This window comes from Pleurodeles waltl, chromosome 12 (genome assembly GCF_031143425.1).
Source record: "Pleurodeles waltl isolate 20211129_DDA chromosome 12, aPleWal1.hap1.20221129, whole genome shotgun sequence".
Lineage (NCBI taxonomy): Eukaryota > Metazoa > Chordata > Amphibia > Caudata > Salamandridae > Pleurodeles > Pleurodeles waltl.
In genome coordinates this window covers 569,025,005-569,042,495 of record NC_090451.1, presented here as the reverse complement: position 1 = coordinate 569,042,495, position 17,491 = coordinate 569,025,005, and the positions used below count along the sequence as shown (strand labels likewise).

General features: G+C 44.0%; 1 protein-coding gene across 3 annotated transcripts in view; it reads right to left on the bottom strand.

Moving 5' to 3' along the window:
- The window catches only part of RIPOR1 (RHO family interacting cell polarization regulator 1), a 1,174,702-nt gene that overhangs the window by 1,042,150 nt on the left and 115,061 nt on the right, over positions 1-17,491 (bottom strand). The window lies entirely within an intron of this gene.

The window sequence follows — 17,491 nt, the reverse complement described above, 5'->3', positions numbered from 1 at the left end:
ACATTCACAAATGGTAAATCATTCTTTACAACCCGACAAATTGTGCCAAGTCTGGTCACAATGGCTCTGAAGACTGTATGCCAAGTTATGCAGTCCAATAACTCTCACTCCTGAGTTGCTGAAAATCTGCAGTCACCAATGAGCACTATTTTCTTAAGTGTCTGCAACAAAGGCCCGTATCCTTGGGAACTTGATCATGGAAAAAACAAAACTAAAGTTAATGTCACCATGTCCGTTTATTATGGAATTCAGGTTGTCGTCTTCGTGAGTCATACAGACTCTACTTATGCTGAACACCCAAAACATTAACACTGAGAGTCACATATCCATATACACTACCAGTGCAGGAAACTATATTTTCGCAGAAGAATAAGGTAACCCAGCATCTACGAAACATGCTAGTTACTTTAAAATATGTGCCATTGTAGTAGCTGAGGTTTTTTCTTAATAAACGCATTTTGGTGGCAGGTCTCCTAGTTACTAAAATAAAAAATCCATGAATATCTGTTATATGCTAAGATACTGAAATTGCATTTTGTTATGACATTAACTCTGTCCTTTTGCCTCAATTGACTTCACAGCTGACTTATTATATCTCAGTTTAGACTGTTCACAAAACATAAAACAGCCAATACTTTGCTCTGTTAAAATATTAAACAATCTTCTATGGGCTACAAAACCCTGCCTGAATCCTGCTGCCTTGGTGCCCATCGAACCCCCTAAAGTTCAGAACTGTGCTTGCTGTTTTCGGGGCCATGGCCTGGCATAAGTTTGGCAGTCCTTGAAGTAACAAGGCGGTGGCATGTCGAACTAGGATCTCTGATGGGAAGCAGGCCTTGCAGACACAATGATCATAGACCGCCAGGGTTGTTTTGGCGGATTTCACCACCAGCAGGCTGGCAGTGAAATCCCTGGTATTATGACCACGGCAGAAGCGCCGCGGTCGCACCGCCGGGACTGGCGGTTTCCCGCCACTTTAGTCCCGGCGGGATTAATCCTCCAGGGCAGCGCTGCTTGCAGCGCTGCCTACGGGATTACGAGTCCCCCTCCCGCCAGCCTTTTAATGGCGGTTCATGGCCCCGTGCAGACAGTGAAAAGCCCGATGGGTGCAAGTGCACCCGTCGCACAGCCACAACACTGCCGGCTCCATTTGGAGCCAGCTCCTGTGTTGCGGGCCGAGATCCCCGCTGGTCCGCATCTCCTGATGGCCGCGGCGGGAGTGCGGCTGCATTGGCGGCCGCCCAGTGGTCAGACCTTGGCGGGCAGCTGAAGCCGCCCGCCAAGGTCGTAATGACCCCCAAAATGTCGGATACCGATTCCCGGATGGGCTGAGGTGAGCAGTAAGCTGCTCTCCCTGAGGTGTGCCTTGTGGGGACGGAGGGGCTGCGCCAGACCAGTGGCCCCCTTCCCCCGAGAGCTAATTCCACCCCCAGGCTACCCCACCCTCCGCCCGGGGCAGCCGGTGACGGAGCTGGACTATGTATCCTGGGGGCGCAGCATGGATTGAACTCGGGGGTAAACTACGGATGATGGAAGGGTGAGGCCAGACGAAGAGCAGAGGCATTGCCTGCAAAAGAGCGAGCACTTGGGAATTCCGCAGCACAGACTCTGCTCAAGGGGTTGGACGTGAAACAGAGCAGTGATATCGGAGCTGCGGCACGGCTGATGGCGAGGAGGAGACTGACTTCAGTCTCCTGCTAGACAATAGCAGTGGCAAACCCCCCCCCCGACTTTGCGATGAGACTTCACCTCCCACCCCCAGCAATCTTGGAGCACGCAAGGTCCTTTTCTCTGCCCCCCTACGCGCTTACGGACTGTGGTAATGTGTCCAGATGTAAAAGTATGGGTATACACGGCTGGAGTGGGTAGGCTGCAGGGGGTGGAGGGGGAGCAGGAGACGGGCTAAGCACAGCTGGTTTGGATGCTCCTGATGAGGTGAAGTGTAGCTGGACTCCACAGAACCTATTAAATGCAACGTCACTTTCATGTCTGAACCTCCCCCATGAAGCGAGGCATGTACATGGTGACCCAGGGACCACTGCAAAGCTGAGCTGGCACGTAGTGGAATCCATGGTACCGGAGCAATGAAGGTTGCTGGTAGTACTCTGAAGCGGACCCGGCCACTTAGCCACACAACAATGCCTTCTGTAGTGGCAAAGTGTATGGGGAGAGCAGTGCTGGTGGATTAGAGCCTTGACAAGCAACTCTCTTTGCCCTGCCCCCCTCCCATCTATGCTTCCTGGTTTAGGAGCCCAACGGGGGAATGAATTTCCCTCCCCCAGATCCCTCGTCACGCCCAGGAAGGACCATACCGCTGCGACAGTAGTCATAAACAGTGTTTGATTTAATTTTGTTTTTTACAATGGCAAAGGATCAGGATCCTAAACCACCCTGCCAGGGAACAATTGACAAGTATACCAAAGTGGTGGACCCTCCCCCAGATGACTCTACTGCCTACTCAATCCCTGATAATGTAGCTCTCTTAGCAGTAAATGAAATATCCAGGGTGGCCCTAGAGGACAGGATTGGCGAAGTCCGGTCTGAGGTATCACTTTTGAGACACGATTTTAGCAATGTTGCTGACCGTGTGACTGCTGTGGAGAGCCAGATGTCTGAACTTGAAGACAAAGCCCTTTCCCTTCTGCTGAAAAACAGGCGCGGGATAATAATTTTAGAGTGGTAGGGTTCCTGGATGGAGCTGAGGGGACCAATATGATCATTCTTCTAGGGCAGTGGATCTTGCCCACCTTCATGACTGACAACCTCTCAAACTGCTTTGTCACTGAACAGGCACATAGGGCGCTTTCTGGTCAGCCGCCACCCTGTGCGCCCCTGCGCCCAAAAATCGTGCACTTCTTGAACTTCCAGGATAAGGATGTGCTCTTTAGAGACGCAAGGCAAAAAGGAACCATCAACTACGAGGCCTCCACCATAATGCTGTTCACAGACTATCCCAGTGAGGTACAGAAGCAGAGAAAGACATATGATGCAGAGAAGGCCAAGCTGCGATAGATGCAGCTGCAATACATGTTCCTCTTTCCTGCCTAGTTAAAAGTCCTGTAAGGTGCCAGATGAACTGCAAAACCTAGAAGAGACGCACCGGGTTCATCCCACTCCACAGGCCCTTCGGAGGACTGAGGTGCTGTGGACGGAATATCAGGTACCAGTCTTGCAGGGGGTAAGGCAGAGTCAGCTAACCACCCATCATTGTCTTTATGACACTGGTGACAAGGCTGGGTAAACTGCTGGTGTGGTTCAATAGGAGAGAGGTATGTAGGACTCCAAGGGGGAGTCCTACATGACCAACACTCAAATAGGTGGAAAAATTGCTCATTATGCGCGGAATTCTATAGGGCTCACTCGCTCCAGGGAGCTGACCAGATTTGGGATTTTCTCTAAACTGTGACAACCCGGTTCTTTCTGCAGAGGAGCACACTGATCTAAAGTGAGAAATAGATCTCACTGAGATCCAGGCAGCCATTGTGAGATCAAATTTGGGAAGGCTCCGTGGCCCATTGATCTCTCGGCAGAGTTTTTTTTAAATGATACAACAACATTCTGCCTCCACATCTCCTGAACTTGTTTAGAGAGGCCAGAAATCAGGGGGTGCTGTCACCAGACCTACAATGTGCAACTATAACTGCAATATATAAATAGGGCAAACCTCGGACCTACTATGATTCATACTGACCAATTTCACTTCTGATCACATAGGACAAGGTATTGGCTATGGTGCTGGTGACTAGGCTGTTGAAAGTTATTACCCCACTGATACACAGAGACTAATCTGGCTTCATGCCAAGTAGATCTACCTTTCATAACTTGCAACGCCAACACAAATGGCTTGCGGAAGTTCTGGGCAGGGAGATGCCTTGTGTCTTTCTCTCACTAGACGCAGAGGAGGCATTTGATGCTATCCATTGGTTCTATCTATACCAAACATTGTTAAAATTCGGTTTGGTCCCAAATAAAGGCAGCGGGTGGCTTTGTAATGCCAAGTCCCCATGGGTATGGAGCGAGTGAATGAGGTCCTCTCAGAGAAATTCCCGACAGTTCGGAGGACATGACAGGGTTGCCCGTTGTCGTCTCTCCTTTTTGCTCTCATGTTGGAACTGCTGGCATGTAGGATCTGTGCTCAACCTGCCATTTGGGGTTTCCGCGTCTCGCAGTCCCATTTGTTGAGACAGAAAATGTCACTACACGTGGACAATATCCTTCTCTATGTCACAGAGCCCACATGACTCATTCCCGGTGATCTTCCAGACTTTTGAATTGTTTGGTGGCTACTCGGGATACAAAATTAACTGTGGGAAATCTGTGCTCTTTTAACCTAATGGTGCCTTTGATGCCACTGCCCTGCCAAGTCGAATACGGGTTGAAACTACGAGTTTCAAATATCTGGGTATTCATATCATGCCTGACAGAGACCCTTGTCTAGCTGCCAAGGTGTACACGGCTTTTCGGGGTAATGGAGGTGTTGGCGTGGGCTGCCCTTGACTATTCTGGGGAGGGCTGCAATCTTTAAGATGACTACACTCCCCAAGTTGTTATATAGCCTTCAAAATACATATTATACCACTCCGGAAGAGATGTTCAACAAAAATGATAGAGAGGTGCAAATGCTACTGTGGAATGGAAAGCACCCTAGGGCTGCGTTGCATGATGCTCCAACTGAAGTCTTATAATGGATGGATTTCCCTACCAGACATCGGGGCCTACTACTGGGTACGTCACTTGATACCCATTAACTACTGGATGTTTGCACCACAAGACCACTTAACTTAAATTTTGGGGAGAGCCTGATTCCAACAGCAATCCTCTCAACACCAAATATATGACGGTGCAAGCAGGTGGCTACCTGCAAAGCATGTCGGACTGTGAGTGTGGCATAGATCATTTAAAATTATGGGATGGGCATCTAGGGTAAAAGGGAGACCCTACTGTGGGAGGGGGTCATGCTGAAAGAAGTGGGGAAACTATGTGGATTTGAGTCATGGGATTTAACAGGCATCTTCAAGGTGGGAGACGTCCCGGAGGGGGGAACTAATGACTTTCCCCTCATTGATGTGGGAAAACCACCCCCATTTGAATCAACTACTGAAATCTGCACCATTATGGCATGCCTGGTTGGCTGCGGGGTGTGATGCTGCTGGAATACCTAAATATTCCCTGCTGAAGGGTAGGTTGATCACAGAGTAGTTGGGGAACTAGGCTGTATCATATTCCTATAAAACCATTAACAATAGTCTCCCTGACACATTGGGCATGCAGAGAGAAAGATGGGTGGGTGATATCAGAGAGCTTGGCGACAGTGATTGGGAGGAGGCATTGATGCACCCCCAGGAAGTTGCTATAAAATAAGGACTCTAGCGCATAAAGTTTAAAGTCCTTTACTGGGTGTACTATTCCCATGCAATGTTACATAGGATGGGGAGGGTAGCTTCCTCAGACTGTTTGCGATGTGTGTGGGAGGGACAGGTGTGATTTCCTGCATACACTCTGGAGTTTCCCCATCATCCATACATATAGGACAGAAGTCATCCAGGAACTCTAGGCTATCCTGGAGGTCAAGAAACCACTTGTCCTGAAGTACGTCATCCTGGGGCAACTGACAGAGACACATGTCCTGAAGGCTTGTGTCTCTGTCAGTAGTTACAGTTCTGCAAACTGGGTCTGATTGTGGCAAAGAGAGAGTAAGCCAACTACTGGGGGTTCTGGAGGTCCCCACCTTGCGGGAATAGAAGTTGGCCAAGGCTATGTACATGGCTGCTGACTGTGTCACATATAAAAATTGGGGATGCCCCCGCAAATTCATTAAGGTGCAGGGATCCTGGTTATGTTACTATGGAGACAGATGAGGGTAATACACAGGGAGTGAGAATTTCTGAGGCTGTGTCCAGGGGATTGGAACATACTGGTACTTCTAGTTAAATGTCTTGTGTTTCTGAGCCTGCTCTGCTGTTGGGCGCTTACTGTTCTCACTGCAAAAACAATGGATGCTATACGAGATTCCTCTCCCTCTGTTTTTTGTGCCACCTGTGTTTTGTGCTATGTCAAAAGCTGCATGCTCACTGATTCGTCTTATGTACTCTACGAAAGCATTACTTCAGTTGCTCCATGGTGTTTGGTTATGTTGTTTCAGGAAAAAAACTTCAAAAAAGATATTTCAAACAATCTTCTACAAAGATATTAATAAAACCACATGACAATTCATCACTTCATACTGTACAAAGATTAATTAAGTTGTAAAGAGCAAAGCAATGTTTATCTACCACAGGTATCCTGAGATCATGCTGCACATTTGATAGATCTAAGAAGGATATTTCAAGTAGTAAGCAGATATATCAAGTAGGCCAAAATCATAGGCTCTGGTGAGTCAATTTTAACATTTCTTAATGAAGTCTGGAAGTTCGATATACCAAGATTTTGTATTATTAGCAAGAGTCATCTGTTACACAGTAATTGATGGATAGGAAAGAAAGCAAAAAATAGGCCTCTGACATGTCTGTGCTTGTACAATAACAATAATATTTGAAGTCACCTATACCTGAGCCCCAGAACTCATGTCCGTTTAATGTACAGAATTTTTTCACTGGGAGCTCTATAGTATAAAATAGCATTAAAAAATGGGGGTGCATTTGAAAGAAAGAAAAGACTGAGCTAACTTTCCCAATGGTAACTTCTACCCATTGTTGTTTTTGACCCAATATCTGTATGTTGTTGGTTTTCTTTTGTTTTTTTATAAATATAACCTGTAACTTTTCTGTAGACATCAATTTGGTGGTGACCACAGATGTTCACAACCAATGGCCATCAGAAAAATATGTATATGTTATGATCATCTCATATCTCCTCTCACAGTCGAAATGTCAAACATGGCGTGTCTAAAATGTTTCAGCTCTTTTGTCAAACAAATCTAGGCACATTGTAATAATGGCTTTACCATCCAATTAATTCAATGTAAATGAGGCGCAATTTCATGTGTGGGACGATACTGGAAGTATTCTGCTGCAACTGTCACACATTTTCATGAAATCTCCAGAGTGGTGACATTGACAGATCTCTGCATTTCAAAAGCCATAGGCAACTGCGATTTGGGTCTAGGCGTTCTTTATTTAAAGGGTTTAAGATATAGCTTGTTTCCCCAGTTTTGAAGAAAAGCACAGGGTGGCACAAGCACACTGTGTTTGTAAAACGTGACCTTTAGAAAGCTGTTTAGGTCACTTTGTGACAAAGGTATGCCTGATCCTTTGATCATAACTACTGGACACCACTTTCAGAGAGGAATTTTCCAAGTGCAAGTTGTTCTTGAAAGATCTGTCTGAACTGAATGCCAGGAATTTGATATTTAGCATGTTCAATGACAGACCACTCAATTTACAAAACTCTGTGCATCCATTTAAGACATTTTGAAGGGCCATAGGTATAGAGACAATGGGGTGCCACTGACAAATTACACAATTGAAATTGTATGTCCAACCATATTGGTGCATCATATATGCAATCCTCTTGAAAACCTACTACTTTTATACCCTAGCTTGCAAGGAGGGGTTTCGTTATCTGACTGCTGGACTCACATCTAATCTTAGTATAGTTGTTGTCATGTAAGTGGATTAGGACTTTAAACAGATGAAAGGAGGTTACATGATTAGAGGGACTGGACAATGTGGTGAACTGACAAGACAAATGTATGTTTGACATTGGACTACTGCACTCAGTGGGTTGTCCTGCAAGTCTAAATGACTATGAGAATATAGCATATGTCTTAAGCGGCTACACTGCACTTCACAGATATGATTATTTTATTATTATGTTTAAAACTTGAAATAAAGTTGTTTGACAAAGCAGATCCGGCAGGACGGACACCCATAGCTCTAAGAGGATACCCTGAGAAACGTCATGGGATGTTATCAAAACTAAACCATAGGCTCTTTTCTAATAGTAACATATTTCTCTGCCTTTGGATGATATTGAAAAACATGATTAACTGGGTTATAGGGTTATAAAGCTCAATATCTTCTGAACATGGATTACAGCTCACCCTTGGTTAGACAGGAATAACATAGTACCACTAATGTTATGACTAGAGGATGTGCAAGGATAAACATTGTAATGTGTTAATATCATGGGCAGGAGACTTGGCAGTTAGTCTGAAAGAGTCGCAGTTTCCACAGACGTGGGAGCCAGCATTGCTCTCAGAGAGAAGGAAATGCTAAAGCAGCTCCCGCTCTGTAAGAGTAATGTTTCCTCTGTTTCCCTACCTGCCTCTCCGCGGGCAGGGAAACCAAGGAAACCTCAGCTGTTTAACAGCTCTCCCTCACTGCGAGCAAAGAGTTTGCCTCAACTTGGTGGGACCTGTCAAAGCTCCAGCCAAGTCACAGCAAACAGCTATGTTCTGGGGATGGGTACCCTGGAACATAGCAGGAGCCGGCCCTGGGTGTGGCAGTCCTCAGGACCATCAGTGGCACAGTGAGGGGGGCCACAAGACCCCCCGCAACATTAGCAGCCTTAGAGGTGGTGATCCCTGGGGTCTGCAACAGACTAACTATGTCTTTTTAAATGAGCCCTGGGGAGGTAGCGGTCCTCAGGGCTGAGGAGGAGGCTGGGTGTGTGGCCCCCCATGTTTGATTCTTTTGACGCCCTACGGAGGTGGTGTTACCAGGGCTGTTGGGGGCAGGTGCCACCACCTCTGTTATTTCTTGCATGTCCCCAGGGCTTGGCCCACCCAGGAAATTAATGAAAAGGGCAGATATCCATCCACTTTTTCAAATGTCAGAAAAATCTACGGTCAGGCGGGGTACCTCTGGGCACCAGAGGTAAAGGGTCAGGGTGTCCCTACCCTGGCTCCTTTTCTTTTTTTTGCTGGGACTCAGCTGTAGCTGAGTCCCAAGAAGGCTGCTAACACTTCCTGGTTGAAGTGCTAGCAGCCTATCAAATATTTGCAAGGAGACAATCGGATCAGTGGAGGATCCGCATCCCTATATATAGCTATATTTTTTAAACTCTAATTTCTCCAAAGCTACTGAACAGATTTACACCAAATCACAAAAAAGCGTGCTTTCAGGACTAAGATATAGCTTTCTGCCAAATTTGGTGTAATTCCGTTCAGTGGTTCGTGCTGTAGTCATGTTCACAATTTTGAAAAATCCATTGACATAGAATGGGTGTTTTGGGACCCCCCCTTTTTCTCTACCCCTGCTTGACAGTCATATATGGAAAATGTTACTTACACTTACCCAGTTCACAGCTTTCTTCTCTGTGATCTGGAGAAAGACAGAGATTGCACACCGAGTGCTGATCGGTGTATGGAAACTTGGTGTGACACCGAGGGCAAAAGCGAAATAGAGTCCGTTCCATCAGCCTGACATTGTTTGACTACCACGCGTCAAAGTAGCCCTAAGAAGGGCGAGGCCGCCCGTAAAGGGTGTTTAATTGACACAGATGATTACAATCGGATCCAATGTAAGTTTAGAAAATGCGATTGAGAACTATACAGACGTTCATAGAAAAGAAGAGAGAAGTTCTGATAGTACTGAACTGACATCTACAAGAGCGAGAGGAAACACGTCCGAACTCGACGACAGAAAGACAACAATCTAACAAAGGACCCAATGCCCATGCGCCCTATCACCGAAGGAGGAGTCAATGTTTGAGCCGATATTCCACCATTATACCCTTCACATAGTTGTGGTTTTGGCCTTTTCCTGTCCAGTATGATTGGTCCCTGCACATGCACTGTACCATTTTTAAGAATAATAGTCCTCAAAATTACTGGGCATTCAGAGTCAATCCAAAACTCACTGTGCAAATGACTCCCATCGCTCAACTTTGAGTCTTCAGTATATTTAAAAAATTGCTTATCTTTTCTTCATACAAACTTTCTTTCCATTATCAAGTGATGCATGGGTGAAAAACATGATAAGTCATGGCTTGGCCCCGGACTATAAGAATTGCAGTTTTCTGGAAAAAATCCACAAAATGCAAAATTCTAAGACATTAAGAGCCAGGTGTAGCAAAGGGTTTTACCCATTCTATGTCTATGGAAAATGTGTTTGTACATATGGCCCAAAGAGTCTAGCAAAAGCAAAGATATAATAATTCTGTCATATAGTCTTCGACACAGAAAGATGCATATGAAAACCTCAATTTCAAACAATTCCATCTTTTTGCAAAAACCTTGAGCAATCTACAAAAATACATTTTCTGAATGTAGAATTATGTCTAATCTTCAGAAATGTATAGCTTTAAGGATTTGCACCTTGGTTTAACATTTGTTTCCTTGCACATACTGGGAGTACACAGGCTGCAAAAAAAAAAGGAAATATTGACTACCAGATAGAAAAGAGCAAATAAAATGCTGAAAATTGCCTTTCGTCTTTGTCTTCTTTTCAGCTTTCGGAAACAGGCAATCAAAGCAAACCAGATCAAACCTTTTATTGATCCAATTTTAAGAATAAAACACACTTTTGTCTGTTTTTGATGATTCTGATAAAAGCCCAATGAAAAAATAGCAACCAGAAGAACAAGAGCATCTGTGATATGAAACAAGCTTTCAAAGACACAAAACTTAGTCCTAATGAGTATGTCAATAAGCAAAATAGTCCAGTTGGGTAAAAATGTATTTAACATTCACACAGAAGACAGGGGAAAATATATTTCGGTTTATTCTCTAAATTAACAAGGGAATCATCAGAAAAAAGATGCCATTAAAATCGAAGGCTTCTTCATTTGAAGGAGCACACTCTAATAAGTAGACAGAAAATCATCAAAGTGCCCTAATTAAAACGTGTTTGGGAATGGTTTACCATGGTTTGTGAAAGAGCAAATGATGTCAGTGTGGAACAGCTTGTGTGAGTCAAAATAAGGAAGCCAGACTGTGGCAAAATCGCTATTTCATTTTTAACTCAAATTGTTATAAAGTGTAGATTAAAAATATTCACACAGCCAGCAAGTAATGAGCTGAAATATTAGGAACTTTGTGAATACTGCCGAAAAACTTATGCCATGCCAATTCTCCAAGGTTTCAAAGAAGGCTACACCTAAAAAGTATTAGAAAAGTATACAATATTGTGGTTATCAAATGAAGGTTGGAGTAGAGGTCTACACAAGCAAAGGACAATCCAACACAATATGAATAACATTGAAATAACATTGAAATTGAGAATTACATTTCAAGTGTAGGTTCCTTCTAGAGCTTTTATTGCTAACATCAGCAACCCATATATTTAGGCATAGATTCTAAAAATGACTATATTAGGCAAATAATCTAAAAACTCTATTCCCTAATCCAGTGAGATAGGGAAAGGTGACAATGCACCAGCCAGGACTGAGAGGGAGATACAGAGTATTTTCTGAAAAATATGCACGTCACATTGCTTCCTATAATTATAAGCCTGATTCCTAAGCCTGAATCCTTAGCTGCAATGTAATGAAGGACTGAGAATGCTTTCTTTTGCAAACAAGTGACCTGGTCATGACAACATTTCTTTTGCATGATCAATCAAATCCAGTGCAAAAAGATCAAATATATTTATTCAAACATACAGAAGATATTCTGTCTTGGGGAGAACTGTATATATACTAGATGTATATATAAATCTTAAACTGTCCCTGGCTGTAACATTGAGCTTCAGTCTCAAACTATGAATCATGGCATTGGAAGGGAACTTAAAAAAATTCATACAAATTACTTATAACTTTAACCAACTGACTCCTGGATCTAAGGCTAAAGATTGCATACCATAAATAAACTTCAGTATAAACCACAACACCTAGGGGGAAAAAAACCCACAAAAAACATGTTCTGTGGTTAATCTGTACGTTTTAAAGGAGCCCAGATGGGGATCCCAATTTAAGTTTGATGGAAATGTTATCTTTAAACATTTAGCTGGAAATGAAACTTGAAGCAACAAGAAGAATGTGTGCATTCTTTCGTAAAGATCAGTATTTTTGTCTTGTTCATGTTACTGCTTACCTTATTTACAACAGGAATCAACAGCTATCAATCTCATTTTAAGCCCCTCCGGCCTATAGTCAATGATGACAAGTTAGTCAGCAAATACCGCTTATGCCCATTCAACATTTTTGGGCACAAAACAGAGCATTTAATAGAATAATAACTTTTCCATCACGATTGCTAAAAAAAAATTGTATCCCTCAAGACAGTTCTCTCTGGGTATTTTACTTGTTAGCTTTCATGCCTTATTACAGTAGTTAATACTTTCTCAAAGATTAGCTTCTGTTTTTACTGAAATTCGAGCGGGTCCATGTTTCGGCCTCAACTTTACAGGTTTGGTTCTCTGCACTAAGTGAAGACACAAACATTTTGGGATCAATGTCGTTTTCATTTAAATTTTAGCGCAGTGTTTCATTTCTGACAGGTGCTCTAAAGTTTTCTCAAGCGTGAGATTGGTCTTTCGAACCTGTAGGTACCAAAACTGTGATTGGCCTTGAGGTCAGCTGTGTTGACATGAGACCGTAAAGAGTTAATAGTGATGCCATTTTGTTAGCTTTTTCCACACTTCCATCCCTTAACACGTGTGCATTTTTAGAACGGCCACAGTTACCCAGCGGTAGAGGCAATGTTGGGAGGATGTACAGGGCAGGGATTGGGGAAGGAAGAGAATCTGTTTTCTATCAATCCTGGCAATTACAGTCCTTCTCAGTCCTTATCCTCTATCCTTGGCGTCAACATCTTCTGGGTCGATAATGTGGCCTAACTGTATTGACTCCCTGATCTCAGTCTCAATTCTACAGAATAAAATGTGAAGCACTTACACTTTTTATTTTCATCATTTTAGATATAAAATGCATTGTCTGTCAAGCCACCAAAATTCTTTATGATACTTCAATGAAAAAAATAGTAATTTGGCCCCTAACAAAACTAAAAATGGTTATATAATGGTTTAACTCTGGAGTCAATATTGTATGTGCTGATACACAAATTTCAAAAACATTTTTATTTCTGCACTAGTCACCAAGCACGCCACGTTTACCAGCTTGCTTTCTTCCCGACTGCAAACTGCTTCGGAATACAAAAATATGAAAATACAAATCAAATCAAGTTTATTGCTTGGATTACTTACCAGTAATCTTCATTACTATGATTCTTCCTTCCTCTTCCCATTCCGAACTATGTGGAGTGAGTATGCTCATTCACTCCCTCGTCACGGTCCTGATAAACTATTTTTCCCCTTCCTATGAAAGGGAAAAGGACAAAGAGCATATAGCCCCTCCTCTTCCTATGGAACATCGTGTTTATCATCAAGCACCAAACCACGGGCTGATGAAAGAAAGGGGAGGGAAGGAGGGACATACGGAATGGGACAAGGAAGGAAGAATTTGAGTAAAGAAGATTACCAGTAAGCAATTTGAGCATCAACTCATCTTCCCTTCCTCATACCATTCCGAAATATGTGAAGAAATGCCCAAACAAGACCCCTTTCAGCAGCCCCCAAGGAATACAGGAAAGAACTGCAACTCAAACTTAATTTAGCATACAAAATGCAAACAAGAAGCAGCCCTAAAAAGGCCCCCTGGATAGAAACAGAACCACCAAAGGCACACAGGTGCTAGGGCAGCAGAAGAACGCTTAGAGGAAGAGTTAGCGGCCATCAATAGTCCAGAACCAAAAGACCAAAGTTGAGAAAAAGACTCTCAGAATGGCGAAACTCTGAAGTCCATGCAAGATAAATCTTTAAATCACAGACACATCCAACAGAGACAAAGAAGGATCAGACACTAAAGCATCATGCAGCAACACTGGGAGAACAATGTCTCGTTCATAGTGAAAGGAACAATCTATGTTCGGCAGGAACTTAGGATCTAGAGAAAGAATGACCCTGTCATCAAAGACACTCGGGTAAGGATGTCAACAAACCAGGATATTAAGTTTCCCTAAATGTCTGGCCATAGTAATGGCCACAAAAAAAAAGCACTTCAAGTAAGGAACTTAAGTGACCCTGACTTCAAAGACATCATAAAGTGAGGACCACAGGCAGATCCCAAGGAGGAAAAGGGTCTAAGAAGGTGGAAACCCTGGAACAGTCTAGAGGCCATGCACTCGAAAGAAAACGGATTATCTTGGGGGGGGCTGAAATGTCTTAATAGAGCATCACTAAAGTTTAAGGGTAGCAAGATACCCTCCCTCTCAATCTCCAGACCGAGAGACGTAACTTAGCCAGAATCTGCAGAGTAAGAGAGGGACAGACAGGGGAGTTGGCTCTAGAGGCAGAAGCCACTCTGGTTCCAAAGCCAGAAGCCTGAAAAGTGGGATCCGAGGCCTACGAATCCAACAAGTAAGGACCACCACCACCTCTGTCAATTCCCGGAGCAGACAAGTCACAAAACTCTGGCTCAGGGAAATCGGTTGGAAAGTATAGAAAAGATCTGGAGGCCAAGGACTAGTCAGGGCATCAGTTCCCAGGACACCTGTAGAAAAAAAGTGGAAGCTTGAAATTCAGAGGAGTAGCAAAAAGAACCACCACCAGGACGCCCCAATGCCTGCAAATCTGGGAGAACAATGAAGGGGCCAGACCAAACTCCAGGAAGGATGGGAATTCCCGACTCAGCAGATCTTCCTGACAATTCAGCACCCACTGATTGTGGATGGTCCTCAACCCAAGAAGGTTGGTCTCTGCCCAGGACACAATGAGGCGAGCAAGAACTTTGAGGGAGGAGGGCCTGGTGCAGAACTGGCGGTTGATGTATGACATCACCCTCCCTACTTGCTGTCCACACATAATATCACCAAGTGACCCCGGAGGTTGTCCGAGAAGAACAGTAGAACATTCCAAACTTCTCCTCAGCTCGTTCCAATTGGATGACCTTGAACTCTCCACCTTGGTCCAGAGACCTTGAGCAGTGAAATCTCCCAGCACGGCCCCCACCCCAAGCTGCCGGCATTTGGTAGTCAAAATCAGAGGATCTGGATAGCAAAGCGGGAGTTCCAGAGAAGGAGGATTCAACCACCAGTACAGTGCCTGTCAGAGGATGTAAGGGGAGACTCAAATCGCAGCATTTCATCTTTTCATCTGCTGCATCGCTGCATTTCATCTGCTGAAAGGTGTTCATCCTGAAGTGCAGTGTCGGAAGGCAACAGTTAAGGAAACACAGGTCTCTGATCATTCAATAACCCCCTGTGACCTTCCTGACCAGGTACAAACGAGAATAACAACTGCAACCCCATTCCGGAGGTGAAACTGTGACGAGGGCCTGCTTTAGGACAAGGGAGGCAATACCTTCTTCGCTGAATTTCGAGGCCAGGTGGTCAGAAAGAAGTGGGGCTCCGGAAACAGTGGGGAAAAATCTAGAGGAACATCATGAGGCACAACCTGAAGAACCCAACTGTCTGAAATCCAAACTTCCAAACTCCAAAGAACTGACCCAGGTGCCCCCCTACTGGACAGAAAGGGAGGCCAGACTAGTTGGGAAAACTGTTTTAGGCCCACCCTTAGCACCAGATGGACGCGAGGCACCACTAGATTGGGAACCCTTATGCAGGAACCTGGAGCGCTTTTGCATGGAAATCATCCCTTCGCTTCCAGAACTGACCCGGACTTTGTCTACTGCCTTCCCAAGATTTCGGCCTGTGACGGAAAGGCTGGACATGTTTTTGACTTTTGAAAGACTTCCTGAAAATCTTCTCCAGTTCATCTCCACAGAGACATTTATGACACAGGCAAAGTGGGCACTGGCCCCGGGCCCCAGCCTTACAGAGGAGCCCTTTATAGAAAGCTAATGAAATGAGTACTGGAAAGGTAAATATGCCCATCCTCAAGAAATTGACAAATGGAGTACTGCAGACTAAGTCAAATGTAACAACTGTTATTTACAGCACTAAAAAGCTGCAAGACTGTGACAGCAGCAAGCCCTCTCCAAAAGTCTCAACCTGTTGACTCCAAACTGTGGGTGTAGGCAGTTGGTAAAGGGGATGATTCTTTCAAGGTGAATGAAGAATGAATGAACATTTTTGGAGGGTGTTATAGTTTTAAAGAGATGATGTAGGCATTCTGTTTATCAGGAAGGTGCATGTGAGTCAAATGAGGTTGACACCCGCCAAAAGAGCGCGATAATAGGTATGCCTATATAAAGGCATGCTAATATTAGAACGTTTATTTCACATTTTTTTACATTGTCTCAGTGCACGCTTTCTGGCTCACAGTAGTACGACTTAAATGTTTTATGGTAACCATCCTTGTTGTAACCGATGTTGAACTGCACTTGCAAAAAAGGGAAAAAGACTGTTGCTGAAGCTGAACAGCTTCGGTAAAAAAAACAAAAGCTGGCACCACTGTGATGACTTATGTACATCCTGCATCACCACACATCCACTCACATACATTATTACACAACTGCCATTTTGGTTATTGGCCTCAGTGTGAGGACATATGTATGCACATGCATCACCACGCTTGCACAACATAGACTCAAAGTTATTAATTTTAAGTTACCGTTGTAAGATGGCGAATGCCCACCATGAAAGCAATAAATTAGGAAGTATATATAAAAAGTGTGCAAAAGTGCAAATAAAGAAAGGAACTTCCTGGTGGCACTAGTATCAAACTGTAGCTGCTAGACCTAACTAAAAATAAACAACAAAAAGAGAAGGAACTGGGAGGTCCAGGGGAGTGACAGCAGAGGTGTGTTTTGGGCTGGGAGTGGGGGGAGAGGGGGTTGGCCGGCAGACTAAGGACAAGAAAATAGCCAAACTGGACAGGAAGGGATGGAGTTAGTAACGGACATGCGGGGTGGAGGAGCAACATGGAGAGTGTGGTGGTGTGAAGGGGTAATCAAGAAAGAACAGTCACTCCCATGAAGTGCTGAAAGTTCCCTGACTGTAAGCAATGGGAGGATCAGAGTCACCCCATAATAAGGATGGGGAAACACAAGAAAAGGAAGGAGAACAGTTAAATATGATGCAAATAAATAGGATTTACAAGAAAGTCAACCTACGGTAAATAATGGACTGATCCAAAGCCAACCTTAAGTATTCATATTGTGCTCAATAGGTTTTTCGACAACAGACAGTTGTCTGTAGGGGAAACCTAAAAACTTTGCAGTGCTTTTATTTCACCAACATCTATTCATAAATGTCAAATCAAAAAACTGCAGTGCCAGAGATGGAGAGGCGTATCAATACTAATAACATACACTTGATTTTGTGGAGCTTCATACCACCCTTTTGTCGCTTCAAAGCACTTTAGGTAACACATGCTGCTATAAATAACACATTATTATTTACTAATTTAATACTACTCAATTTTGTGACCCCAGAGGACGGAAAGCTGACTTGGCCTTGTCAGGATAACAGTTCATTTGCTACCTTTCACAGTGAAGGACAGACGTGAATGCTTAATTTACAGGACCATTCTGCCTGGTAAGTTATTTTTATTCAACATATTTGCATCAGAGGGGAATTTCATGTTCGACTGCTTCTTTGTCATGTCCTGTAAGAACGTGCCACTGTGAGTACACAGTCTCCTCTGCAAAC